Raw genomic sequence first — 26,832 nt, 5'->3', positions numbered from 1 at the left:
CCTTCTGCTCCTCTGTTTTAACTCTTTTTATGGTGCTCTCTTTCACCTTCTGTTTGTTTGACCCACCTAATCTACTCTCCTTTCTACTTGCATCTCCACTTTACTCTCTGCTCCCTCTTTACTCTGCTCTCTACTCTCCAATACTCTCCACTCTACTCTTCCCTCCCCCTCTACTTTCCACAACTCTCCACTACTCTCCATCCCCTTTCCACTCTACTCTTCATGACCCTCTACTCTCCACTCTCCTTCCCTATGCTTTTCCCACTCAAATTCACTACTGTCACTCTCTCATCCACACTTCTGAGTCTCACTCGCTTATACTTCTACTCTTTCACTATCCTTCATTTGCTCCTCTCACTCACCATATACACACACTCAGACACAATCACCACTTTTTCTCACAAGCCAACACCTCACCTTTAAAATGATCTCTCTCAGTCTCCTCCATGCTCCACTCCACCGTTCTTCATTTGCCTGGATTCTTGGTATGCATCCTCTCTCCTTGACGTCACCCTAACTATCCACACTCTCCTGTTCTGCACATCCCCTTTTATACTGCTTTTGGTATTGTGACGAATCCCAAGGTATCGTCACTGCTTCCATAGGGGGAGCCCCTTTCCATGATGCCAGGGAGGTGAGGCCGCTACCCGATAGTCCCCCTGGGGGTGGAACTCAGTGGGAGGATCTCATGGGGAGGAAAACCCCTTATGGGACCAGTGACGACTATTGTGGGAGAACACAGTATTCCTAGACAATCAACTGACCCTAGACCCCCTTCCTACAACCCTATCTACTTTGCTAAGGCAATTCAACTAGAGAGTACTGAGACAAGGAAGAGTGCTAGTGAGTTATCATCTCAATACTTACCTAGTACTGAGAGGAGGAGGGAATGTGGAGCAATACCAAGCAGTCATTGGAAACACTTTCATCATTCTAGTGGTTCACGAATAGTGATTGGCAGAAGATAAAAACCAACAAAGGACTTGACAGTGGGTCAAGCCCTCGCAAGAGTAACCACGAGAGTCGAGAGGAGTCCGACGTGCAGGTGGGCGCTGACCAGGACACCGTGCAGAATGAGGGAGAGTCGGGATCACCGCACCACCCAGAAGTGGACCAAGACTCCAGGGGCCTCAGAGACTGGGGGACCGTGGAAGCACACCAGCACGCCATCCCCGAGCAGAAGAAAACTGTGGAACTACTACAGGGAGAAGAAAGCTATGGAAGGTTATTGTAATACCGCGAGTGAGCCCAGCTGCTTTGAGGGAGCCAGCACTCGCGTAAGCCATAACACAAGGGTACGCCGTAAGCCGCAGGGGCTCAGAGACCTCAAAGCTGTTGTTGCAAAAGCCAGACAGGATGACTCACACCCAAATCGTACATGGACTTGTACTAAGGCTTGGCAGGAGAGTGAACCAAGTCTACAGCTTGGAGAGAACATAAAGTGTACAGTAACCCCTCAACGCTCACACCAGAAAAAATACGACACACTAGGGAAAAAGGGCCAGCACGCCTCTAGCAAGGAGAACAAGGTTTAATCTCATAAAAATACAAGTACGTGTCACTAAAGGACTCTGCCGCCATGGAGCACTCTGACCAAAACAGTAAGAGCAATAGCTTTTAAGGACACACAGCATCACAAATGATGTACATTGCATAGGTTACAAATCCCGGAAGCTGGTTGGTGTGACCCTATACACATATAGCCTGCTGCATACAGGATGCCAGGCGATCGGTCCCAGCATCTTCTGCCCGTCTTCTTCCACGTGGGGATCTTCTTCTGTCATCATCACAATGCAAAAACAGTAATTGGTCATTATTTACACAGGCCATAATTTCACAGCTCATCAGTGCACCTGGTACCAAGGACATGAGCGAGGAGGCTACATTAAAGGTTGCGATAACTCCTCAGAACTACATGAACACCCGCTCCTTTCCAGACATGCCGGCGCCTTCCCAACTCTCCCACCGAGGCATGAATTTGTTGCCTTCTCCCCTGGCACCTTGCAGCACAAATCACATCAATTGATGGTGGGGGCATTCAGTCCCCGTTCTCTGATCTTCCTGATCAATTGGTCACTTTACGGTTTTATGGACTGGGTCTTAGGCTGGTCAGCATACTAAAATGTTTGTCTGAACCTTGGGGGTCTCAGGTTGCTAAAAATTAAGGATCTGGACTGGCGAGGGCCTAAAGCCCTCACTCCTCGTCTTGTGGGATTACTCTCTGAACACTCATACAGACATCCCTTGGCTTGCTGGGTACATTCCTTCTGGCACTACTGATAAGATACAATAAAGAACTGTGTGTGTGCTCAGGAAATGAACCTTCTGCAGAGCTGCCAGTGCTGTGAGTGAAGAACGCACGCACACCCATCAAACCCTCTAGCTTATCTGTAAGTATGCTAGCATAGCCATGGCAGTAGTCCTCAATTTTAAAATGGTGACTAACTTCTAAAATGGGGGTTCGCTACACACGTGGTTCTAAGGTTACAATTCACTACGTTTCCATCACAATCGAACTTCTATGAGTGGGTGCCCCTCCCCCTTCAAGCTCCTAACTCTCCTGAAACGCTTCCTTCTACAATCGTCTTGTCCTAAATCGCTGCTTCCCAACAGCAGGCAACGCTGTAACGCTCACCTGACTCCCACGGAGGCGCTGGTCTAGTTTGGAGTGCTGTTGCCTCTTCAATGGTAAAACGCAGGACTCGAAATATGGAATGGACCGGCCCTTCGAATTTGACTTGTCTGGCTCGCAGAAATACCCTCCTGTGCGTGAAAAGGAAGTATTAGCGATCGGAGGAACAATGCTCAAACCTACCACACCCTTCTTCCCCTCCACAAGACCCTTCCGTGATTCCCCGTGAATTCTCACCTTAGGGTCTGGAAGGATGAGCTCTCCATCCAGCTTCGGTAGCTGGGGCGCATTGAGGTCCAGTTACTTCACTGGAGCGTGGTGTGATGAGAGTTCAGAATTGCTTGAAAATCCGGTAAGATATAGTTAAAGTTCAATTGCCGGTCCAAGCTTTTAATAATAATTGTCTTTTGCTTCTTTTGCAGATGCCGAATAAAGATTCCGCGGTTGGCCGTGACACCGAAGAAGGAAGCTCAGGTGAGTCTTTTTTCCCCATGGGGGCCGGGGTACGGCAATGCCGGAAGAATGGCGCCGACCCAAAGTGAGATATGCAATCTCAGGTAAGTCTGTAATGAGCGTTATTATAATGTCTTTGCATTCGCTCACTAATGTTTGTGTTCTTTCCCCATAGGGGCCGGGGTTCGGAAATGCCAGGGATGAGGCACCGACTCGATGTGAAAAAGGAAAACCCAGCAGGTAAGTATTATGGTAGAAATTAAGGATTCCCTATTCTCTTCCCTAGCTCACCTTTGTTCTTGTCTTTTTTCCTTAGGCACCGAAAAAAAAGGCCGAGGATCCTGGTGGTCGCTGATGATCGTGCCGGCGCCTGGTAAAGGTGAGTAGAATGCGGCGCTGCAGCGGGCGACGCGATGCGCCTTTTAAAATGAATGTCTTTCTTTGCAGGTTCGTTGAGGAGAAGATTCCGCGATGCAGATTCAGCAGGTAAATGTCTTCTCTCTCCTTTTCTCTTCTTTTCTCCCCCTTGCAGGTGTTCCAGGATGGTGACAGGCGTGGCTGAAGCCAGGATGCAGGAGCAGACACGGTGAGCGTCCAGCTGCTAGATGCAGAACAACGCGAAGTGTGGATTGCTGCTTGGGTGTGGCTTAAATAGCCTTCAAAGTAGTTCCAGGTATGTATCCTTCCTCCAAAGGTATGTATACTTCCTCCAACCATACCCGTGTGGTTAAGTAGTCCTGAAGATAAAGTAGTCCCATTCAGGCCTCTGGATGGTCTGGATGTTGCAGCATGGTCTGCATCAGGTAAGTCTTTCACCAAGCACCGTCTTACACACAAGTTCCCCTTTATGCTTTATGAGCCTGGCGCAAAGGCGCCAGGACTGAGTCCAAAGGGCCCCTATTTGGGGCTGCTGAGGCTTTCCCAAGTAACATGATGTCTGCCTCTGGGGGTGCTGGACCGGGTCTGGCTCCTTGGAGGTAGGCATCATGACAGTACCCCCCCCCCTCAAGGCCCCTCCCAAGGTTGTTCTCCCTGGAGGTTTTGGTTTGTTTGGGAATTTTCGGTGGAATTTCTGTATTAAACGCGGTGCATGTACATGGTCGCTCGGTTCCCAAGACCTTTCCTGAGGTCCATATCCCTTCCAATCAACTAGATAGAAGAGTTTTGACTTTGATACTTTGGAATCTAATATGTCTTTAACTTTGTATTCTAATTCTCCATCTATTAGAATTGGTTCTGGTGGTTTGACTAGTCGGGTTCCCGGTTGCACAGGTTTTAACAATGATGCATGAAAAACGGGATGAATTTGCATGTTGGCTGGTAACTCTAGTTTAAAGGCCACCGGGTTGATTATAGCTTTGATGGAATAGGGCCTTATGTACCTGGGGTTGAAAGTCTGTGGTCCTTTGAGAGGCAAATGTTTAGTGGCTAGCCACACTTGATCCCCTATTTGGTATGGAGGTGTTTCTCTCCGATGTAAATCAGCATTTTCTTTGTATCTTTTTTTGGCTTGGTGCAAATGAGTCGATGCTTCCTTGAAGGCTCGGGTTATTGTGGAGTGTAAATGATTTACAGCCGGCATTTCTAGACTTTGAGGGGGGTCAAGGTCGGAAGTTCGAGGGTGATGACCGTATAAGGTGTAAAAAGGGGTTTGTCCTGTTCCAGAATGTATTGAATTGTTATAAGCATATTCTGCGATCCAAAGAATGTCTTTCCAATTGTATTCAGATTGGTGCAAAATACACTGGAGGTACTGTTCAAGGGTTTGGTTAGTTCTCTCGGTCTGAGCATCGGTCTGGGGGTGATGACTGGTAGATAGTCGTACATCAATTTGTGCTAGTTGACAACATTTTTTCCAAAATTGAGAAATAAATTGACTTCCTCGATCAGAGACTAGTATGGATGGAAAACCATGAAGACGAACGACGTTCTCAAGAAATTCCTTGGCTAAGATGGAGGCAGAAGGTAGCCCCTTAAAAGGGATGAAATGGGCCATTTTGGAGAAGAGATCTACAATCACCAAGATGGTGTTGTACCCATGGCAAGAGGGTAGGTCAGTAATAAAATCCAATGACAGGGAATGCCAAGGTGCCGGTGGAATGTCCAAGGGTTGTAAAAGGCCGGCTGGCTTTTCCTTTTGTCCTTTATTTTGGGCACAAACTCCGCAAGACATCACAAAAGATTTTACGTCTTTTCACCAAGATGGCCACCAGAATTGCCGTTTAATCTTTTCTTCAGTTTTGGCGATGCCAGGATGTCCTTCTAATAAAGTGTCATGATAGTGGGCAATAACGAATTCTTGCAATTCCTTGTTGGGTAGAAATAATCGTCCCTGGAAGTATGGTAAATCATTCTCGACAGAAAAGAGTGACCCCTTTTTGTTCCATTCTTGCAAGGCTGTAGAATCTAAAAGTTGTTTAACTCGAGTTTGGATGTCCTCGATAGTTTGTAAAGAGGTCAAACCCAATATTCTTTGTTCAGGTATGATCGATACTGGTTCTAAACTTGAATTACCTTCTCCCATCCCAATCCGGGATAAGGCATCTGCTTTGCCGTTCTTGCAACCAGGGCGGTATGTGATCACAAAATCGAATTCCGCGAAGAATAAAGCCCACCGGAGTTGACATGATGATTGAGCTTTGGCTGTTTTTAGGTATTGTAAATTCCTGTGATCAGTGATTACAGTGATGGTATGTCTTGCTCTGAGGAGGTAATGACGCCAAGCCTTGAATGCGGATTTAATAGCTAATAACTCCTTGTCGGTAACTGCGTAATTGATTTCAGGCGCAGAGAATTTTCTAGACCAGAAGGCTACAGGGTGCAGTTGGTTAGTTACTGGATACCTTTGAGACAGGACAGCTCCCATGGCTAAGCTGGATGCATCGGTTTCAACAATGTACGGGAGATCTGGGCGCGGATGTTTCAATACAGGTGCAGAGGTGAATTTAGTTTTTAGGTCTTGGAAGGCCTGTTCCGCCTCGTTAGTCCATTCAAACCGTTTATTCTTTCGTAAGAGTGCTGTGATGGGTTGGACCACTCGAGAAAATTCCGTGATGAACCTTCGATAGAAATTGGCAAAACCAAGCATGCTCTGAATCCCCTTCACAGAGTTTGGAGATGGCCATTTTAGAATAGCGTCCACCTTTCGCGAGTCCATGCGGACTCCTTTGGGTGTCAGGATGAATCCCAGAAACTCGACTTCGGTGGTATGAAAAACGCATTTTTCGAGTTTTGCAAAGAGTTTGTGCTGGCGCAATTTCTCGAGAACTGCCCTGACATGTTTCCTGTGATCGGATTCCGAAGAAGAGTACACCAGGATGTCATCGATATACACGATGACACAGACATCGATAAGTTCTCGAAGAACATCATTCATAAAGTATTGAAAGGCAGCAGGTGCGTTGCACAATCCGAAAGGCATTACCTGATATTCAAAGAGCCCATATTTGGTGCGGAAAGGCGTTTTCCATTCGTCGCCTTCTTTGATGCGCACCAAGTGATAGGCTCCCCTGAGGTCAAGCTTGGTGTAAATACAAGCATCTTTTACCTGATCAAGAAGTTCGGGAATCAGGGGCAGAGGATAACGATTCTTTATCATTATTTGGTTCAGGGCGCGGTAGTCAATGCAAGTTCTAAGGTCACCTTCATTTTTCGGCATGAAGAACAGAGCTGAGGAAACAGGAGACTTTGACGGGCGAATAAAACCGTTGGCTAGGTACTGGTCTAAATACTGTCGCAAATGAAGGTTCTCGGGTTCCGTAAGGGCATAAATCCTACTACACGGGGGTTGAGCATTAGGTACTAGATCGATTTGACAATCGTATGACCGGTGAGGAGGTAACATATTAGCCTGTTCTTTTTGAAAAACATCTTGGAATTCTTGATACTCAACCGGTAATTGAATCGTGGTGGAAGTTACTGTGGCCAAACCAATATCTGGATTTCTTGGATAACAAGTTGGTTCACAATCAGGAAAGGTTATCTTCTTTGCTCGCCAGTCTATCCGAGGATTATGTGTTTCCAACTAAGGAATTCCTAGAATTACCTGGAATTGTGGGGCCTTGATTACGTCGAACACGATTCCTTCCTGATGTCCGTCCTGACCCACTAGTGTCATTTCTGTAGTGGAATGAGTTACTGGCCCTGAGGCTATTTCGGTTCCATCTACTGTAGTAATGACATCCTTGTTAGCTTTTGGACGGAGAAGGAGATTAATCCTGGAGGCCAATTCACGATCTACGTAGTTTCCTATAGCTCCACTGTCGATGTAAGCTTTTATAGCATGCAACCGCTGAGGCTGTTTGGGATCCATGAGTATCATTGGCATTATGAAATGCGAGGTCAAAGAGTTTGTTTTCAAGCTCGGCAAGCGGACCTCTACGCTTGTCGGGCTTGGTCGTTTCCCGAATCTGGTTCCATTAAGTTGTTGTCAGTGGCTCCAACCACCTTCTTAGGCGGTTTTACTGGACAGTCTCGAAGAAAGTGACCAGAAGCCCCGCAATAGAGGCATAATTGCTTTTGCAGCCTTCTCTCTCTTTCCTTTTGCGTTAACGGTCCTTTAACTCCACCGATTTGCATAAGTTCGGAAACGTCGGCACTCTTGGGATTAACGTGAGTTTTGACCAACATTCGGGTTTCAAACTTGGAACAATCAGCTTTTCTACTTTGAAGTCTGTGATTGAGTTGGACCACTAATTCTATGTATTCTGCGCAGGCCTGAGGTGGGTTTACTATTTGAGCTAGAACGTCTTTAAATTCTCCGCGCAGACCTCGATGAAATAATGTGATCCTTTTATTTTCAGGCCACCCAGTTTCCACAATCAGTCTATTAAAGCTGGCGATGTAGGATAAGAGATCCTGGTAACCTTGTCGTAAGGAAAGCAGCTCGTTGTCAAGAGCCTGTCCCTGAGAGTGTCGAGCGAATAATCTTTCCATGCTCGCCTGGAAGCCTTGAAAATCCTGGAGAATTGGGTCATCCTGACTTACCAAAGGGACAGACCAATCGGCAGCACTGCCGCTGAGATAGGATAATACAAAGGCCACCTTGGTTTGGTCGTTAGGGAAGGCCCCAGGCCTGCATAGAAAGTGTAAGCGACATTGGTTCATAAAAACAGCATATTTCTTGGGGTCTCCAGCAAAACGTTCGGGCGGGGCCAATGGCATGTTTCTAGGTAGATTGATTTGTACAGGGTTACTTGAAACCATTGGAATGGGATTTACTCCGGAACTAGGCAATGGAGTTTGTCCTGCCTGACCCTGCAACAACCGCTTGGCCAGGTCATCAGTTCGTTCCTTAGATAGGATAAGTTCTCTTTTGAGAGCGTTAGTCTCTTGGCGGGCGGCATGTACTTCTGCCCGTAATTCTCCCAAAAGCTGAGCCAACTGGTCTGTTTCGGAAGTCTCCATAGCACCCAGGTGGGAAATTGTAGGTTGGCTTCACGTTCTGTAACGCTCACCTGACTCCCACGGAGGCGCTGGTCTGGTTTGGAGTGCTGTTGCCTCTTCAATGGTAAAACGCAGGACTCGAAATATGGAATGGACCGGCCCTTCAAATTTGACTTTTCTGGCTCGCAGAAATACCCTCCTGTGCGTGAAAAGGAAGTATTAGCGATCGGAGGAACAATGCGCAAACCTACTACACCCTTCTTCCCCTCCACGAGACCCTTCCGTGATTCCCCATGAATTCTCACCTTAGGGTCTGGAAGGATGAGCTCTCCATCCAGCTTCGGTAGCTGGGGCGCATTGAGGTCCAGTTACTTCACTGGAGCGTGGTGTGATGAGAGTTCAGAATTGCTTGAAAATCCGGTAAGATAGAGTTAAAGTTCAATTGCCGGTCCAAGCTTTTAATAATAATTGTCTTTTGCTTCTTTTGCAGATGCCGAATAAAGATTCCGCGGTTGGCCGTGACACCGAAGAAGGAAGCTCAGGTGAGTCTTTTTTTCCCCATAGGGGCCGGGGTACGGCAATGCCGGAGGATTGGCGCCGACCCGAAGTGAGATGTGCAATCTCAGGTAAGTCTGTAATGAGCGTTATTATAATGTCTTTGCATTCGCTCACTAATGTTTGTGTTCTTTCCCCATAGGGGCCGGGGTTCGGAAATGCCAGGGATGAGGCACCGACCCGATGTGAAAAAGGAAAACCCAGCAGGTAAGTATTATGGTAGAAATTAAGGATTCCCTATTCTCTTCCCTAGCTCACCTTTGTTCTTGTCTTTTTTCCTTAGGCACCGAAAAAAAAGGCCGAGGATCCTGGTGGTCGCTGATGATCGTGCCGGCGCCTGGTAAAGGTGAGTAGAATGCGGCGCTGCAGCGGGCGACGCGATGCGCCTTTTAAAATGAATGTCTTTCTTTGCAGGTTCGTTGAGGAGAAGATTCCGCGATGCAGATTCAGCAGGTAAATGTCTTCTCTCTCCTTTTCTCTTCCTTTCTCCCCCTTGCAGGTGTTCCAGGATGGTGACAGGCGTGGCTGAAGCCAGGATGCAGGAGCAGACACGGTGAGCGTCCAGCTGCTAGATGCAGAACAACGCGAAGCGTGGATTGCTGCTTGGGTGTGGCTTAAATAGCCTTCAAAGTAGTTCCAGGTATGTATCCTTCCTCCAAAGGGATGTATACTTCCTCCAACCACACCCGTGTGGTTAAGTAGTCCTGAAGATAAAGTAGTCCCATTCAGGCCTCTGGATGGTCTGGATGTTGCAGCATGGTCTGCATCAGGTAAGTCTTTCACCAAGCACCTTCTTACACACAATCTCCCCTTTATGAGCCTGGCGCCAAAGGCGCCAGGACTGAGTCCAAAGGGCCCCTATTTGGGGCTACTGAGGCTTTCCCAAGTAACATGATGTCTGTCTCTGGGGGTGCTGGACCGGGTCTGGCTCCTTGGAGGTAGGCATCATGACAAACGCTTCTTCAGTCCAAACTTGGTGAAAGGAAAACAGGTCTGCACACAAGGGTCAGGGACCCATACAGCTTGGAGAGAGCATCCAGGCAACGCTTCTTCAGGCCAACACTTGGTGAAAGGGAACCAGGTCTGCACACAAGGGCCAGGGACCCATACAGCTTGGAGAGAGCATCCAGGCAACGCTTCTTCAGGCCAACACTGGGTGAAAGGGAACCAGGGCTGCACCCAAGGGTCAGGGACCCATGCAGCTCGGAGAGAGCATCCAGGCAACGCTTCTTCTGGCCAACACTTGGTGAAAGGGAACCAGGTCTGCACTCAAGGGTCAGGGACCCATACAGCTTGGAGAGAGCATCCAGGCAACGCTTCTTCAGGCCAACACTTGGTGAAAGAGAACTAGTTCTGCACACAAGGGTCAGGGACCCATACAGGTTGGAGAGAGCATCCAGGCAACGCTTCTTCAGGCCAACACCTGGTGAAAGGGAAACAGGTCTGCACCCAAGGGTCAGGGACCCATGCAGCTTGGAGAGAGCATCCAGGCAACGCTTCTTCAGGCCAACACTTGGTGAAAGGGAACTAGGTCTGTACATAAGGGTCAGAGGCCCATACAGCTTGGAGAGAGCATCCAGGCAACGCTTCTTCAGGCCAAAACTTGGAGAAAGGGAACCAGGTCTGCACCCAAGGGTCAGGGACGCATACAGCTTGGAGAGAGCATCCAGGCAACGCTTCTTCAGGCCAACACTTGGTGAAAGGGAACTAGGTCTGTACATAAGGGTCAAGGGCCTATACAGCTTGGAGAGAGCATCCAGGCAACGCTTCTTCAGGCAAACACTTGGTGAAAGGGAACTAGGTCTGTACATAAGGGTCAGGGGCCCATAAAGTTTGGAGAGAGCATCCAGGCAACGCTTCTTCAGGCCAACACTTGGTGAAAGGGAACTAGATCTGTACATAAGGGTCAGGGGCCCATACAGCTTAGAGAGAGAATCCAGGCAACATTTGTTTCTTCAGTGTAGAATTTGGTGAGAGAGAACCAGGTCTGCACCCAAGAGTGAGAGACCCCTACAGCTTGGAGAGAGTATCCAGGTAACGCGTTGTCCGTGCAGCATTTGGAGAGTGCGAACCAGGTCTGCACCTAATGGCCAGGGACCCATACAGCTTGGAGAACGCATCCCGGCTGTTCCTCTTCAGTACACTAGCTGGTGAGGGTAAGCTACAGGTACCAACCAGGTTCCGAGACCCCAAATAACTGAATTGTAAGCCAGAGGAAGGCTAGGGAAAAAAAGACATTTCTCTGACAGCCAAGGAGTGTTTGCAAGACAAGAATTGCTTTTTGTCCAGGGGAAGGGAGTCACCCTCTGGATCAAGAAGACATCATCTTTGATTTAGTTAGCTTAGTATGTAAGGAACACAGTTAGGATTTTTACACCAGACAGTGGGACTTTTATTTTCGACATTATGACACTGGTTATTTCCGTTGAGGCAGGGAAACCCCTCTTAGAGTTAGTATGAGTTAGGGTTTTCTTTTCCTTTTGCACCTTTGAATAAAGGTTTATAGCCAACAATAGTACCCCTCTGTGTCACAGACTTACTTCTGCACCCTTACAGTATAGGTTCCCCCCCACCCGCTCCATTCGATCTTGTGCTCTATTGGTTCACTGGGCCAAACTCTATCTGGCTTTCCCCAAGGGCCTGGGTTACATAGGTGTGAGGCCATAAAGTGTCCTTTAAGCCCGGCTCATTTTCAAACGTGGGTCTGACGGTGTTTGGGCTGGCTGTCAGGCACAGAGATTGTCTTTTTTCAGTCCTAATCTTTTGCAATGCAGCATCTTAACTGCCGGTAAGTAGTGAACAGAGTTCCACCGACTCCGAGTTTTGTCATCACATCGCTCGCATGGCAGTTGGATGTTTCTACCTTTGTATCAAGGACTTCTGTGCTTGGTATTTCTACAAGAGAAGAGAGAAATAGGATAAGGCAGGTATTGGGTGATTGTCTATGGTCCTTCCCAACTGTAACCATGTAAACACAAGGAGCACTGGGGCCCTCCTAAATCCATCACGCCGCCTCTAAGGCAGGACTGGTGCTGGCAAACACCCCGGTAGGCCTCCTGCACCAGTTTGAGTGGGGTCCGTATTCCCCCATCACATGTTCAAGTCCATGACCCTGTCAAAATGCCGAAGGATAATGTTAACATGGTTTAACAGCTGTCCATGCATGCTCAGGTACTGTATCAGTAAACATTAGCAAGCACTGTGTCCCATTACATGTACATTGTAGGCTTTTGAAATGTACACTAGTAGAGGTAGACATTGCTTAAAAATTAAGTGATTGATGGCACATGCATCTCAACTCCTCTTCTCCCCCTTTAGAGATCTGCCTCCCCTGCGCCCAATATACATTCCAGCTCATGTGATTTCCCCACAGCCTCCTTTTAACCCCCTGGAAGCATTTACTATGTGCTGCTCCTTGTTGCTTCCCAGTTTGAGTTGTGCTTTATAAATCACATACTTGCATGCACTTGCTTAGGGCTGATTTACAGCTGCACTCCAGCCACTGCCTTTTAGAAGAACAATGACAGCACTGTAGCAGCATAATGTATAGTCCCCTAATCCTTTTATCTCTGCTCAAATATCCCTACCTGTAGAATGGTCTCTGCACACTGGCATTGAATAATCAAACACTCATGCAACCCGCTCTTGATTCCTATTAATGATGTGTAGCCCTTTCGCCCTAACTCCACACTTCGCCATTATCTGATAACCTCAAATCTACCTACTGTGGCCATGAAACGGTTTGCTTGACCTGTACCTATGTCCACTTGTTGAATTTGTGTCTTAAGGTGAATAACCAGAAGGTACCAGACTTCTGTATATTATGTTGCCTTAGAACCCAGATTATCAAATCATCCTGTCAGGGCAGACCCTTGATACAAGTGAAACAAAGGAGACTGCTTTGGTGTGCAATCCCCATTCCATGCAGAGTATTTATCGTGCGTATATCCCACACCTTTCTATTATACATGATGGGCCTCATTACAACCCTGGCGCTCCCATAATGAAGGGTGACGGGACGGGACCGGCACCGTTCATTACGGGATGCCCTATTACGAGGTCCCCTTGCGGGACCCGCTCAGAACGTCTGGTCAGACCAGACGTCCTTAGCGGGTCCCGCAAGGGGACCAGGGAGCTAATAACGGGCTTGTTATTAACGGGCCCATTATTAGCTCCCTCCCCATTCCCATTGTGCCCTATGGGGGCTCAAATGGGAATGGGGATGGGTTTTTTCAATGAGGAATTACCGGGTCCTCCAATGTTGGAATGGCCCGGTAATTCCTCATTGAAGGAACCCGGAGCTGGAACCCCGTATGGAGGCAGCCATGCCCTTGTTAAGGCTTGGCTGCCTCCATACTCGTAATGAGGCCCGATGTCTTTTAGAGTTTCTCCCAGGTGCCCTGAAGTGACACCCCCATGGTTTAGCCCACTATAAAACTCCAAATAAATAAAAATGTCTTCAAGAGACGTTACTAATACCAGCCACAATTCACATAAGCTGACATGTAAATCACTTGCCTCCTTGTATTGCTTTCTAGGGGAGTGAGAACTGTATTGACATTTACACAATGCAAGACTAATTTGCGGGCCTGGGGAAACTGATCAATTTAGATATTCGCAAATGTTCCACCAGATCTCAAAAAACAGGTTGAGGCCATGGGGATAAGTACCCTTAAAGGGATTGTGTAAACTGTGATGGAAGGGATAGTAAGAAAAGAAACGCCTTATATATTTTTTTTATAGTGTATTAGATTGCTTTCAGTCGGCAGGCATTCTATCATATATGACAAACTGGGAGATCTAGGAGTATCGGTTTCGGAAGAGTGTGGTCACAAATAAGGTTAAGGGTCAAAAATAGTAGAATTGTGTAAAAACTAGAAAAAGTGCCTACAGAAGAACAAGTTACTTCTTACCTGGTAACGTTCTTTCGATGGGATGTTCCTCCACCGTATTCCTTATCTTGATAGATCATCTCCAGCTTGCTGGCCTCGGAATTTCTTTTTCAGTAGAGGGCGCTGCGCGTCGATGTCCCTCGAGCCGATGTCCCTCGACAGCCTCTGTATCGGCGCCAACGTCATCATGCGTATAAATAGACTTGCGCAGCGTCCGTTGCTCAGTTCCGTTTTGACGTTAACTGTTGTTTTACATAAATTGGTTATTGACCCAGAAGGAGCGTAAGCTGTAACCACAAGGGAAGTTTTACTGAGGGGATGGATGGGAGGGGCTATAAGGAATACGTCGGAGGAACATCCCATCGAAAGAACGTTACCAGGTAAGAAGTAACTTGTTCTTCGAAGGGATTGTGTCCTCCGACGTATTCCTTATCTTGATAGACTCCCATAGCAGTGGTGTGTAACTGGAGGTGGGAGTAAAATTGCCATGTTTCCCTTCAAGAATGAACAGAGTGCAACACAGCTTTGCCAAATCTAGTCTCTTGGCTAGAGGAGGAATCCAGGTTGTAAAATCTTGTGAAGGTATGTGCAGACGACCATGTGGCAGCCGCACATATGTCTCGAATCGGTACCCCTCTTTGGAGGGTGGAAGAGGCTGTGATACCCCTGATTGAATGAGTCCTAAGATTTTGAGGAGGCTCTTTCCCTTCCAGTTTGTAACATTCCAGAATGGCTAAAATAATCTTTCTGGAAATGGTCTGTTTTGTTATCGGTAAACCCAATTTGTGCCCTGAGTAACCTACGAACAGTTGGTCTGCTTGCTGATGTAAAAGCTCAAAGCCCGCCTTGGGTCCAGCCTATGCAGCCTTTCTTCCTCCTTCCCCAGATGGGGAGGGGGATAAAATGAAGGTAGGGTAATCTTCTGAGTGATGTGGAATTCAGAAACCACCTTTGGGAGAAAATTAGGCTTCACTTGTAGGACAACTTTGTCTTTATGAAAAATTGTATGAGGGGGTTTACAAGATAGAGCTTGTAATTCAATGCCACGAATAAGACAGTTTTAAGGGTGAGAAACCTTAGTGAACAAGAGTGGAGTGGTTCAAAAGCAGTACCCATCAGGAAATTTAAGACTAAATTTAAGTCCCATAAGGGAACTTGGAATGGTCTTGGAGGATAGACATTGGTTAATCCCTTCAGAAATTGTATTACTAAGGGTAACTTGAAATACAATGGTTCCTCTGCAGTGCGCTTGAAGATCGATAGCGCTGCGAGATAGCCCTTGATAGTGCCAACCTGAAGGCCCAAATTTGCCAAACGGAGTAGAAAAGATAACACTGTTGGTGTACCACATGAAAAGGGGTCGACATTCTTTTCTCTACACCAGCTGCAAAATTTGTTCCAACGGCCGCGGTATAAAGTCTTTGTTGCTGGCCTTCTTGCCGAAAGCAACACCTCCATGACGTCATCTGGGAGGACCCAATCCTTGTATCTCAACTTTTCAGATACCAAGCGTGAATGGTTGAGGGTTCTGATGTCTGGATGGAGAACTGACCTCCCTTCTGCGAGAGAAGATTCTCCTTATGTGGAAGACAAATTGGAGGGCAGATGGACATGTCCAGAAGGTCCAGGTACCACGTTCACCTGGCCCAGTCCGGGGCAATTAGGATCATGGCTTTCCGGAACCTTCTCAACCTCCTGATCATTTGAGGAATGACAGGGACTGGAGGAAACGCGTACAGGAGTGGAAACTCCCAGTCCACTACGAACGCGTCCCCTAGAGCTCCTCGCGGGGGAAATTCCCTTGAACAAAACTGATCGCACTTCCTGTTGATGCTGGTGGTGAACAGATCCACTTGAGGGGTTCCCCAAAGGGTGAAGATCTGTTGAAGGACTTCCTGAGCTAGTTCCAACTCGTGGGAGACTGTACTCTGCCTGCACAGAGCGTCCGCTGTTAGGTTTTTCTCTCCGGCTAAGTGAACTGCCGATAGAGAGATTCCTTCTTGGATTGCCCAAAACCAGAGCTGCATTGCCTCTCTGCACATAGGCAGTGATCCTACGCCTCCTCTTTTGTTGAGGTAGTGCATGGCCACTGTGTTGTCTGTCATTATCAGGACATTTTTCCCCTGTACAGATGGCAGAAAAGCCTTCAGCGGTAGTCTGATTGCTCTCAGCTCTAACAGGTTGATATGTAGTCTGGACTCCGATGGAGACCAACGACCGCTGATGGTCAAGTCGTTGGCATGGGCTCCCCTCCCCGTGAGTGAGGCATCTGTGACTACTGTTATCTCCGGCCATGGTTGCCAAAACAGTTCTCCTTTCAAGATGTTCTCCTGGCAGGCCCACCACTGAAGGTCTCGAACCACCTTGTCCGGAACCTGAAGGAGATCTGTCATTCTCCCTGAGAATTGCGACCACTGAGTTCTTATTGCCCACTGAAGAGATCTCATTCTCAGGCGAGCCTCTGGCACAAGGAAGATGCAGGATGCCATGAGGCCTAGCAACCTCAAAAAGTCGAAGGCTGGGAGACGTTGGGCATTTTGAAACTTGGTGACCATCTGCAGAATATCTTGAGCCCTCACCTCTGGTGGCGAGGCTATTCCCAGGGAAGTGTCCAGGACCGCTCTAATGAACTGGAGTCTCTGTGATGGTATCATCTGTGACTTCTTTAAATTGAGCGAGAAGCCCAGTTTGTGAAGGAAGTGGCAGACATATTCTAGCTGGATCTGAGCTTGTTCCGGAGATACAGCTCTGATCAGCCAATCGTCCAGGTAGGGGTAGACGTGAATCCCTTCCCTCCTTAGACTTGCAGCCACTACCGACATTAGCTTGGTGAAGACCCTCGGGCGGAGGTCAGCCCAAATGGCAGAACTCGAAATTGATAATGAGAGCCGCCAATTGCGAACCTCAGGTATTTCCTGTGTTTGAGATGGATTGGCACATGGAAATAAGCATCCTGAAGGTCCAGAGATACCAGCCAGTCCTGGGGCTGGAGGGCCTGAAGGATCTGAGAAAGAGTTACCATCTTGAACTTGTCCTTCCTGAGGAACTTGTTCAATTCTCGTAAGTCCAAGATAGGTCTCAGTCCTCCGTCCTTCTTTGGTATTAGGAAGTAGGGGGAGTAGCAGCCCTTGTTCCTCTCCGCTACAGGTACCGGTTGTATGGCACCTTTCTCCAGCAGGTCTAAAATTTCCTGCAAGAGGAGCGGATCTGGAACTTTCCGAGAGCTGTTCCCCGGTGCATCACTCTGAGGAATGCGTAGAAAAGGCAGGCAGTAACTTTGGGCAACTGTCTCCAATGCCTAAGCATCTGACGTAACAGCCTGCCATTCCGTCAGATGTTGAGGTAGCCTGCCCCCTACTGGTGTCTTGTGAGGAGAGTCCTCAGAGTGATTTAGAGGTGGCTGATGCAGGTGCCGAGGGTAAAGAGGCAACTGCTGCTGCGGCTTTTGTATTTTTACCCCGTTCACCTCGGGTGAATCTTTTTTGACCTCTTTGAACTGACTGTCCTCTGCCTTTTCCGAATGCGGAATAAAAGCGAAAGGACTTAACTCTCCAAGAGGTGCCTGAGGGGCGATATGGAGTTTGACGGATTGCAGCACCCAGGGATTTTGCTGCTGCTTTGGATGTCTGTAACTTTTCTAGGCTGTCATCTGCCTTCTTACCAAACAAAGAAGAGCCGTCAAAGGGCACATTTAAAAGTCTGGCTTGTACATCTGGAGCAAACCCAGACTTTCGCAACCACGCAAATCTGCGGGTTGTAGTACTTGCCGCCATGGCCCTACTGATGCTGTCAGCAGAATCAATGCCAGTTTGAAGGGATTCGCACATTGCGTCTTTACCATCCTTAATGATGTTTAGAAACGCTTCCCTATCTTCTCCCTCTGGGAGGCAGCCAGCCACTGATGAAGCACACTCCCAAAGTGTATGGCTGAACCTTGCAAGCGTACAAGTAACGTTAATAGATTGCAAAGCCATGCTACATGCAGAAAAAATGTTCTTAGCCATAGAGTCCTATCTTTTGTCATCCCTGTCCTGTGGAACAGTAGGGTATGCCGATCTACTGCCTGATGCAGTTGCTGCTTGAACAACCGACTCTCTGGAGTTGGATGTTTAGACAATAATTCAGGGTCTGTAGTAGATACCCTATATTTGGCTGATAACTTTTTGTTAACCGATGGGATAACCTCAGGATTTTCCCAGTTAGCCAATATTTTTCTTTGTAATGCAGCGTGAAATGGAACCACAGGATCCTCCTGTGGGCCTTTAACTAAAATGTCTGTAAGGTCATCCTGTTGGAATGCAGGTGAAGGTGTAGACCAACCCATGAATTCTATAATTCTTGCCATTAAAATTCTGTAAGGGGTCTCAGCATGTTCCCCAGGGTCTGGTGTGGCAAATTCAATTTCTGGGGAAGTATCTAACCCACTTGCCTCATATAAGGATTCCCGAAGGTCCTTCAACCTATTTTCCTCAGAGGTAAATTCCTCTGGTTCTGGTGTTGCAGATCTCTGCAACCCAAAGGGTCTTTCTTGATCCGAATCCTCCCCTTCCTCATAAATTGAAGACAAAGGTCTGAAATGATCAGACCTTGGAAATGGCTTAAATCCCATTTCCAGAGCAGAAGGGGCTAACTTTGTCATAATTGGTTGGGAAAACGTTGACGTCGTCGACGCGGACGTTAAAGGCTTCGAAAACACCGAAAAAGGCGTCGAGAAGATTGGAAGTGGCATCAAAGAACTCGAGAGGATCGGGATCCTACTCGAGGTTGTCAATGACCTCGAAGTCATGTTAGAGGCTCTGGGTATGACCACTGGCTGTGAGGTAGTGACGGCCATGGGTTTGCACTTTTTCGGCATCGACGTCAGCGTCGAAGACGGCATCGATTCGATCGACCTATGCGTCGATGAGCCCTTCGATAATGGCGTCGATGACGCAGATTTATGCGTCGAAGGGGCCTTAGACGATGGCGTCGATGGCACCGTGCCTTTGCTTGAGGGTTCGTGACGCTCTCGAGTAGTTTCTTTCACCGGGTGCAACGACTCGCAGCGTTTAGATTTTTTGGTTCTTTCACCCAGGGTATTACCCTCAGCTGTCTTCGAGGGGGTCGATGCCGCTTTCTTGAAGACGCTAAGCATCCTTTTATGGAATTCCTCCCACTCAGCCTGAGAGCTATGTTTTGTGGGGCAGGTGACTCTTTCGGGAGAAACAGAAGAAGAAGACGAGGAAGGGGATCTTCAACGTCTCTTACTTGAATGCTTGGATCTCGAAGAGTGGTGGAAACTGCTTCGAGACCTAGCACGAGAATGTTTCCTGTGTCGGCGAGGAGACGAATGTCTCAACTCTGCCGAGGAAACTTTCGGGGAGTTTTAACTGTCTTACCTCTCTCAAGCTTCCCCTTACGCTCCTTCAATGCTTTCGCCGTTATGGACATGCAGTCCTCGCACTCCGAACATTGGTGCTCCGATCCCAGGCACCACAAACAGATCCTGTGAGGATCTGTCAACGACATTTTCTTTCCACAGTCTCAACATTTTTTGAAGCCGGACCGTAGAGTCGTCGGTTAGGATGAGGAAGCCATCGAGTAAGAGTTGGTATTCTCGAGGAATAATGAAGAATATATTTTCTGACTAACAAACTGAGCAACGTGATTCCGAGGCTCACGAAGCACGGAAAAACGGAACTGAGCAACGGATGCTGCGCAAGTCTATTTATAGGCATGATGACGTCGGCGCCGATAGAGAGGCTGTCGAGGGACATCGGCTCGAGGGACATCGACGCGCAGCGCCCTCTACTGAAAAAAAAAATTCCGAGGCCAGCAAGCTGGAGATGATCTATCAAGATAAGGAATACGTCGGAGGACACAATCCCTTCGAATATGTTTTTGCTGGCACATGTCACCTCAAACGCTTCATAATACTTTTTCCGTATATTTCACCAACGGGATGGAGAGGTTGCAGGATTTAGGGCACTTTGGGCCATATGCAGTGGTTATGTCCTGTTGTAGAAATGTACTGGAAAGAGATTACGACCCAAATTAATGACATCCTAGGTATCTTGGTGCCGGTGGACCCATTGGCATTAATCTTTAGGGCAAAAGAGGATGAATTATTGTATCCTATGTTTGGCCCAACTGCTCCCTTGATCTTGCACTTAGGTGATGCAGCTGCTTGGAGCAGTTTTGGTGGGTAAAGGTCTGGGACGTTTTGGATATGGAGAAGAACATGGCCTCCATTTGTTGACATTTTCTTGTGGAAAGTAGGAGCCATCTTCTTGCGGAAAGTCCTCTCATTACTATACATGTACTGCTGATAGGAACATATTCAGGTTAGAAACCATTGAGATTGGTTGGAAGGTATAACACTACATACATCATGGCATAATGGAACTGAGGGGAGTATTTCTTCAGGTCCTGTTGGTTAGTTTAGATTCTTAATTTTGTTTATAGCCATGTGATATCTGGATAAGAGCATATTTACTTTTGACAAGTAATTGTGTGTATGAGATTTGAATTATCTTGCTTTCTTTTTACTTGTACACTGTATAGTTAAGAATCATAATTATTGAAAATAAAATAAATAAAGCTTTGAAAAATAAGCCAGAGAGAGTGGCTACGGTGTATTTGGGGACCTGAGCTGCATAGAATTCTGAGAAAGCTATCGATGAAGGCTTAATACAAGAGTGGCCTAGCGAAGTCCATTTATACAGAATTATGAGACAGCTGATCAGTGTCATGAAGTGGTACCATGACGGACCTTGCTCTTTCTTCTATGAACATGGGACAATAATGTACCAAGCTGACAGCTGAAGTGGGCCGCTCCATGTGAAGGAGGCAGCCAAAATGTTTACAAAAAGGAGGCTCGCCAGACCCAGATTCAAGCAGCAGGTCGCAGGCCGCCATTTACCCACCGTGCACAACCAGCAACATGGACAGGGTAGAGGAGTATTATCAATGCAGATTAACGCTGCACCAGTAAAGGAGAGGGCTTGCACTTACCAGCCCACAACTAAAGCCCTGATGAATGTGGTCTAACTACCTTTCACCACAGAAACAGGTCGGCTATAAAATGACCTGACCCAAGAGTACAACAAGACTACCCGGAGTGAGTGCATTTGGTTCTATGGATCCCCAATATGAACAACTCTGTGGATCCCCTATGTTTTTAACGAAAATATTGAGAGAAATAATTGAAAAAAATGAGAAATTGATTGAAGAATAGACAACCATCCTTCTCGTTTCTTGTTGTTAACATTAGCACCCACTTAATAGAGAAAACCAATTAGAATGATGTTTCTGTTCATCTAGCAAGCGGCAAACACCTGATCCACTATGATCAAACAAGTGTTTTTTAGCACGGCACAGTGCATTCACACATGCTTATAAGGTTACTTGGAGACATGTTGTTCTTCCAAAACTTATACTTCAACAAAAAACTGTGTGTTTCTTAAGTGTGAACATCAAACTGGGTAACCCACAGTAAGCAACCCCGAAACGGTCCTGATTGTTATATACATAATTAGGAGTGGTACATTGTAAAAGAATACTCTGTTCATTTCTGGCAATATTGCCCTAGGGTGTGCATTCCTCACTTTGGAAACAGTGTCCAGGTCTTTTCCTAGATACCCCTTAACCAAACACATTCTGATAACACTCTTTCGGAATAAGCAACATAGTTAATCAAAGTTTAAGTTGTGCATTTCTGAGAGTACCTCACTTGCCACCCATGATTGAATGACTCAGTCCAGTAAAGAAAGTATTTGCCAGCATTGAAGATGTACTGCTTCCCAAATTAGCAAACATTAATGATACTTTGTTTTCAATGTTGGGGGCTATGTTTGAGCAACATAGAAAATACAAAAAACGCTGGGTCTGGAAACAAAGAAATTAATTATGTTCCCCACTAAAATGTTCGGGCAAAGTCATGTGTAACCCTGGTATCTCAGTATGTTAATTCTATAGGATTCGCACAGTCTGAACTTTATATTTAAGATGCAGATGAATTCTGCAAAATGTGAGGGGTAATAACAGTGGCATCACTCAACCAATGACATTGTGTGCTTTCATGATAACACAATCAACATTTTGCAAGTAAAGTGTGCAAAACGTCCACTGCACAACCATGAAAGTGAAAGGCGAAATGAAGAGAGGTAAGTGGGGAGTGGTTGGTCAGGCGGGGTTGGCCGACTGACTGGAGGTGGTCCCGGGTTGTCCCACGCATGATGAAAGGGGGTAGATGAGTGGAGAGGGTTTGTTAGTGTATTGGGAAAAGGCAAGATTTCTGAGGGTGTCTCCCAGAGAATGAGTGGGAAAGGGAAGGTGGGCGGAAGAACAGGGAGCTAGAGAGATCCACTTCCAAAGTCTTGTTGCTCGAAGAACTAAGTGCAATGGAATTTTCTAAATGGATTACATTTTGCACTCCATACATACAGTGACATAGCAATAGGTGGCATCATATACCATTTGATCTTGACAGCATCACAGAAAGTGATAATGAATGACCATTGACCTTGATAAAAATTACAGGAAGTCTCATCACAGCGGTAAAGATAGTTATAAGCATAGGACTGATAAAACAAAGTTACAAAAATATACACATGGCTATTTGAGGTATCAATGACACGAAATTAACTTGGATGATGAACAGAGATGCTAGGGATGCAGGCATAATAACAGTGGCACAGCAAGGAAGTGTATTCAATAAAGGTGGAGGTTACACCTAAGTCTGAGCTACACCACCTAGTGTTCTGTATGCACCCACAATTTCGGACAAGTGTGGTTGGCAGGCTGGAAAGAACCAAGGATCAGATCAAGACTCAACCTCTGAGTCTCATACAATTACACACAAGTGTAGAAGATCCAACACCAGCACCAATACCACATAATATTTAAATTTTAAAGTATCTTATAACCCAAGAAATGATTATGTTTTGATGACAAACTCCAACTACTTTCTGAAATATCTGACTCTGAAAAAGAGTTGGTTTTTACCACCCAGATGGTAGTAGCAGCGACTACCGAGGAGACACTATCAATACGCAACATATTGGCAAAGAACGGGGATTGGATTACTTTGAAAACTTTTCAAACCTGACCCTATTTTATGGGGAGTTTATTAACTTAAGTAGTTAACAGAACGTATTCCAATATTTAAGTAGAGCTCAAAGTCAACCCTTGTAGTTGCTATAGGCCTATTTCACTTGTTGACACTCATTTTAAGGTCTTTGGGAGAGCGGATCTCAAAAGGCTGTTGGATCGGGCTGAGAATAAGATTATAACTCCTGCTCAATTTCTATTTCAACCGAAGGTTAGCACAATTGATCAATGCTTTATTCTTCACCTTTGGGTATATACATCTAATGAAATTAGAAATTAGAAACTCTATATGGCTTTTATCAATTTGAGAACAGCCTTTGATCTTGTCAATCAGAATAAATTAAGGGCAATTTTATCCAACATGTGAAAACATGAGGGATAGCTGAACTGTATCTGGACCTTCTGTGACTTTAACAAGGCTTATGTCTGATTTGGAGCCTGGGCCAACATACCAAAAACAAGAGGGTTTAGATAGTGCTACGTCCTGGTCCTGGAATTATTTATTCTTCATATGAATGATTTTGATCCGCGATTACAAAATGCTGTGCGTTTTGTTTGCGGACAATGCTGTTGTATTTGTGAGATAGGTATAAGCACATACCAAGCTTTTAGTCACCTTTGAGGTGTTCTGCAAAGAGATTGAGTTAGTGTTACGTGCAGACAAATGCAAAGTATTGGTAGTAGATCAGGTTATGGGGGTCAAGTTGCAGTTTCATCTTTGAAATGTGTTTATTGGATATTTGTAAGGCGCCTATACAACAAACACTTTTTCAAGGCGGGTCAGGACAAAAAAGGCGGGGGACAACAGAGAAAGCGAACAACAACGGTCCTACTAGGCCTTGTGAAATTCGGATCGTGCAAGTGCAGTAACAATAAGTGTGAAGGGGTGCCGATCTGCGCAAATGCAAAGTGCCAGGGTGGGACGGAAAGTGCAAAGCAAGGAGGAGAGAGTGCAAGTGAGGGGGCAGAGGAAGGGAAAGGTGGCCAAAGGGGCTATGTGGGTGCTATGGGGAGGCCAGATGAGCAAGTGCGGGTTGGGGGTGGCTCGGTGCCCTGTTGAACTCAGATGGAAACCAGATGAAAACCAGGCAGCCAGTCAATATGGCAGACAGTGCCGTTAGCAGGGGAGAGGGAAGGAAGAAGAGAAAAGGAGGGTTTTGAGGAGCTTCCGGAACTTAAAGAGATCCGGCTGAAGCCTGAGAGAGGCAGGCAGACCATTCCTAAGGGAGGCTCCTGCAGAGCAGAGAGATCTCCCCCCCCACACTCTACTCGGAAAAGCATCTGATCTGCAGAGTTGGAGCTAGAAGACCGAAGGGCTCTAGCAGGGAGGTATTTAGGGAGAGAGAGTTTGATGTAGCAGGATCCCAGGCCCCAGAAAGCCTTGTGGATGATGCAGAGGTTCTTGAACTTGATACAAGCAGCAACCAGGAGCCAGTGGATAGGTTCTAGGGCTAGAGAGATGTGGTCCCTAGGCTTGAGGCCAAGGATAAGTCTTGCAGTCCTATTCTGGGTTAGTTGAAGGGGGCGGTGGGAGGAAAAAGGAAGATTGAGGAAGAGGCTGTTGCAGTATTCCAGCCTGGAGAGGACCAGAGCTCTGGACACACTGAGTTTATGGGGGAAGATGAGGAAAGTGAGAATGCATCTGAGGAGGTGCAGCTGATAGTGGGCCTTCTTGTCAAGGCCTGTGATGTGAGGAGAGAAAGAGCAAGAGGAGTCAAAGATGACACCAAGGTTTTTTGCCAAACAAGAGGGTGAGGGGGCCTATAGAGGGTGACCAGATGGTAGGAGGGAAGGAGGTATCTTAGGTCCCAATGAAAAGGATCTCAAGGCAAAGATCATTGGCGGCACACCATACCTGAATAGCAGTCAGACACTCAGGGGTGAGAGAGGAGGAAGAGGAAGCAGTGAAGTGCAGCTTGAAGGAGAGATGCATGTCGTCTGCATAGCATTGGAAGTGAGGAGCAAAGGAGGAGATCAGGTGGGCCAGAGTGGTAAGGTTGATGTTGAAGAGCCACGGTCAGAGGATAGAGCCTTGAGGGACACCACAGGTGGAGGGTGTGATAGGGGAGAGAAAAGGACCCCGTTGAACCTGGGACGGTCGGTCAGAGAGGAATGAGGACAACCAGTCCAGTGCCAGTGCTGTGATGCCAAGGGTGTTGGAGAGCCAATTTGTCAAGGTGGCATGAATGACTGTGTCAAAGGCAGAGGAAAAATGAGTGGAGAGTTGTAATTGAGATTTGAGAGCAAGTCTTCGTGGGAGTTCAGGAGAGCAGTTTCCGTGCCTCTGGCTGCTCTTAACCCAGACCGGTGGTCGTGGAGACAACCAACAGATTCAGTGTGTTGGATCAGTTGGGAAATAACCAACTTCTCCAGGAGTTTGCCCAGGAAGGGGGTAATGGAGGTGGTAGTTAGCGGAGCAGGAGGGGTCCGCAAACGTCTTTTTGAGGAGAGGGTGCACTACAGAGTGCTTGAGGGTGTAGGGGAAGGTGCCAATGGCAAAGGATTGATTATAGAAATCAGCCAAGGCTGGCGCAAGGGAGGCAATGTTGTCCTTGATAGTTCTCGAGGAGCAGAGGAGCACCTGTTTGGAGGGGATTTTCATAGAGAGGACTTGTCTAGAAACCTCATCCAGTGCTATGGGTGAGAAAGAGGAGAGTAGGATGGAAGGTGAGAGAGAGGGCAAGGGGGCTGAAGGGGGGCCAAGGGAGGCCTGAGAGCTGGGGGGAAGGAGTGAGGGGTGTAGAGGAGAATGAGGACAGGTTGTCTTGAGCTTTGGTTAACAAGTGGGAGGCCAGTGAAGTACAGAGGGACAGGGAAGGCAGGGGAGAAATAGAGACTGCAGTAGGATTGGCGAGTTCCTTGCAGATTTTAAACAGTTTGCCCATGTTGTTGGTGGACCAAGAGATGCAGGCTTGAAAATGGGCCCTCTTCTTTGAGCGGATGGAGAATCTGTACTGCCTTTGAGCAGGCGGCAGGCCAGTCTGCCAGAGGATGTGCCTGAAGCCCGCCATTTCTGCTCAGTAACTCTGCACTTGCTTTTCAAGAGGCTAGGTTGGAATCATACCAGGTGTTGCGCTTAGAGGCAGGCTTCATGTCAGGGGCAAGGATGTCCAGGGTGTTGGGGATAGAGAGGTGAAGATTAGCAAGGGCAGTGTCAGTGTGGGAGTCCATGGCAGGGGCGGGAGGGGGAATGAAAGTGGCGGCCAAAGCAGCAACTGACACTCGCTTCATCGGTCGAATGGCAGAGAAGGAAACTGGCAGTACAGGCAGAGACCTGCCCGGGGGAACTAAGATATCCAGGTGATAGGAAATGAGAGCATGGTCAGACCAGGAGAGAGGTGCAGTGAGAGGGCTGGAGATGGGGATGTTTGCTGAGATGAGAGCATCCAAGGTGTGCCCGGCTGAGTGCGTCGGGTCGGAGGGAAGAATGGTTTAGGGAAAGAATGTCACAGAGGCTGCGGAAGAGTCCAGTGGCCGAATCAGGAGAGTCAAGGTGAATATTGAAGTCTCTGAGGAAGAGAAGCTTGGAGGTGGAGGCAGGAAGAGAAGAGGTGAGGTCAGACCACTTCGAAAGGAAGAGTCAGCGAGAGGGTTGCAGAGACACCAAGCCTGCAGATGAGGCAGTCAAAGGATGAGTAGGTGTGAGTGGGGGTGATAGTAGAAGGAACCCATTCAGGGAAGATCAAGGCCACTCCACCTCCAGACCGGTTAGGCTTGGGACTAGAGAGGATCTTGGATCCCTCGGGGAGGAGTGTTTCAAAAGCAGTGACACAGCTGACAGTGAACCACGTCCGAGTGAGAGCGAGAACATCACGGTCAAAGTCT

General features: G+C 47.2%; 1 protein-coding gene across 1 annotated transcript in view; it reads right to left on the bottom strand.

Annotated features, from left to right (window-relative positions):
• BTBD16 (BTB domain containing 16) overlaps positions 1-26,832 on the bottom strand; it is a 1,066,677-nt gene that overhangs the window by 506,450 nt on the left and 533,395 nt on the right. The gene's annotated exons all lie outside the window — the stretch shown is intronic.

The sequence above is a fragment of the Ambystoma mexicanum genome, chromosome 8, assembly GCF_040938575.1.
Source record: "Ambystoma mexicanum isolate Mex_15411 chromosome 8, UKY_AmexF1_1, whole genome shotgun sequence".
Classification (NCBI taxonomy): domain Eukaryota; kingdom Metazoa; phylum Chordata; class Amphibia; order Caudata; family Ambystomatidae; genus Ambystoma; species Ambystoma mexicanum.
Note: the sequence above shows the minus strand (reverse complement) of the source record. Positions and strands in the feature narration are given on the sequence as shown.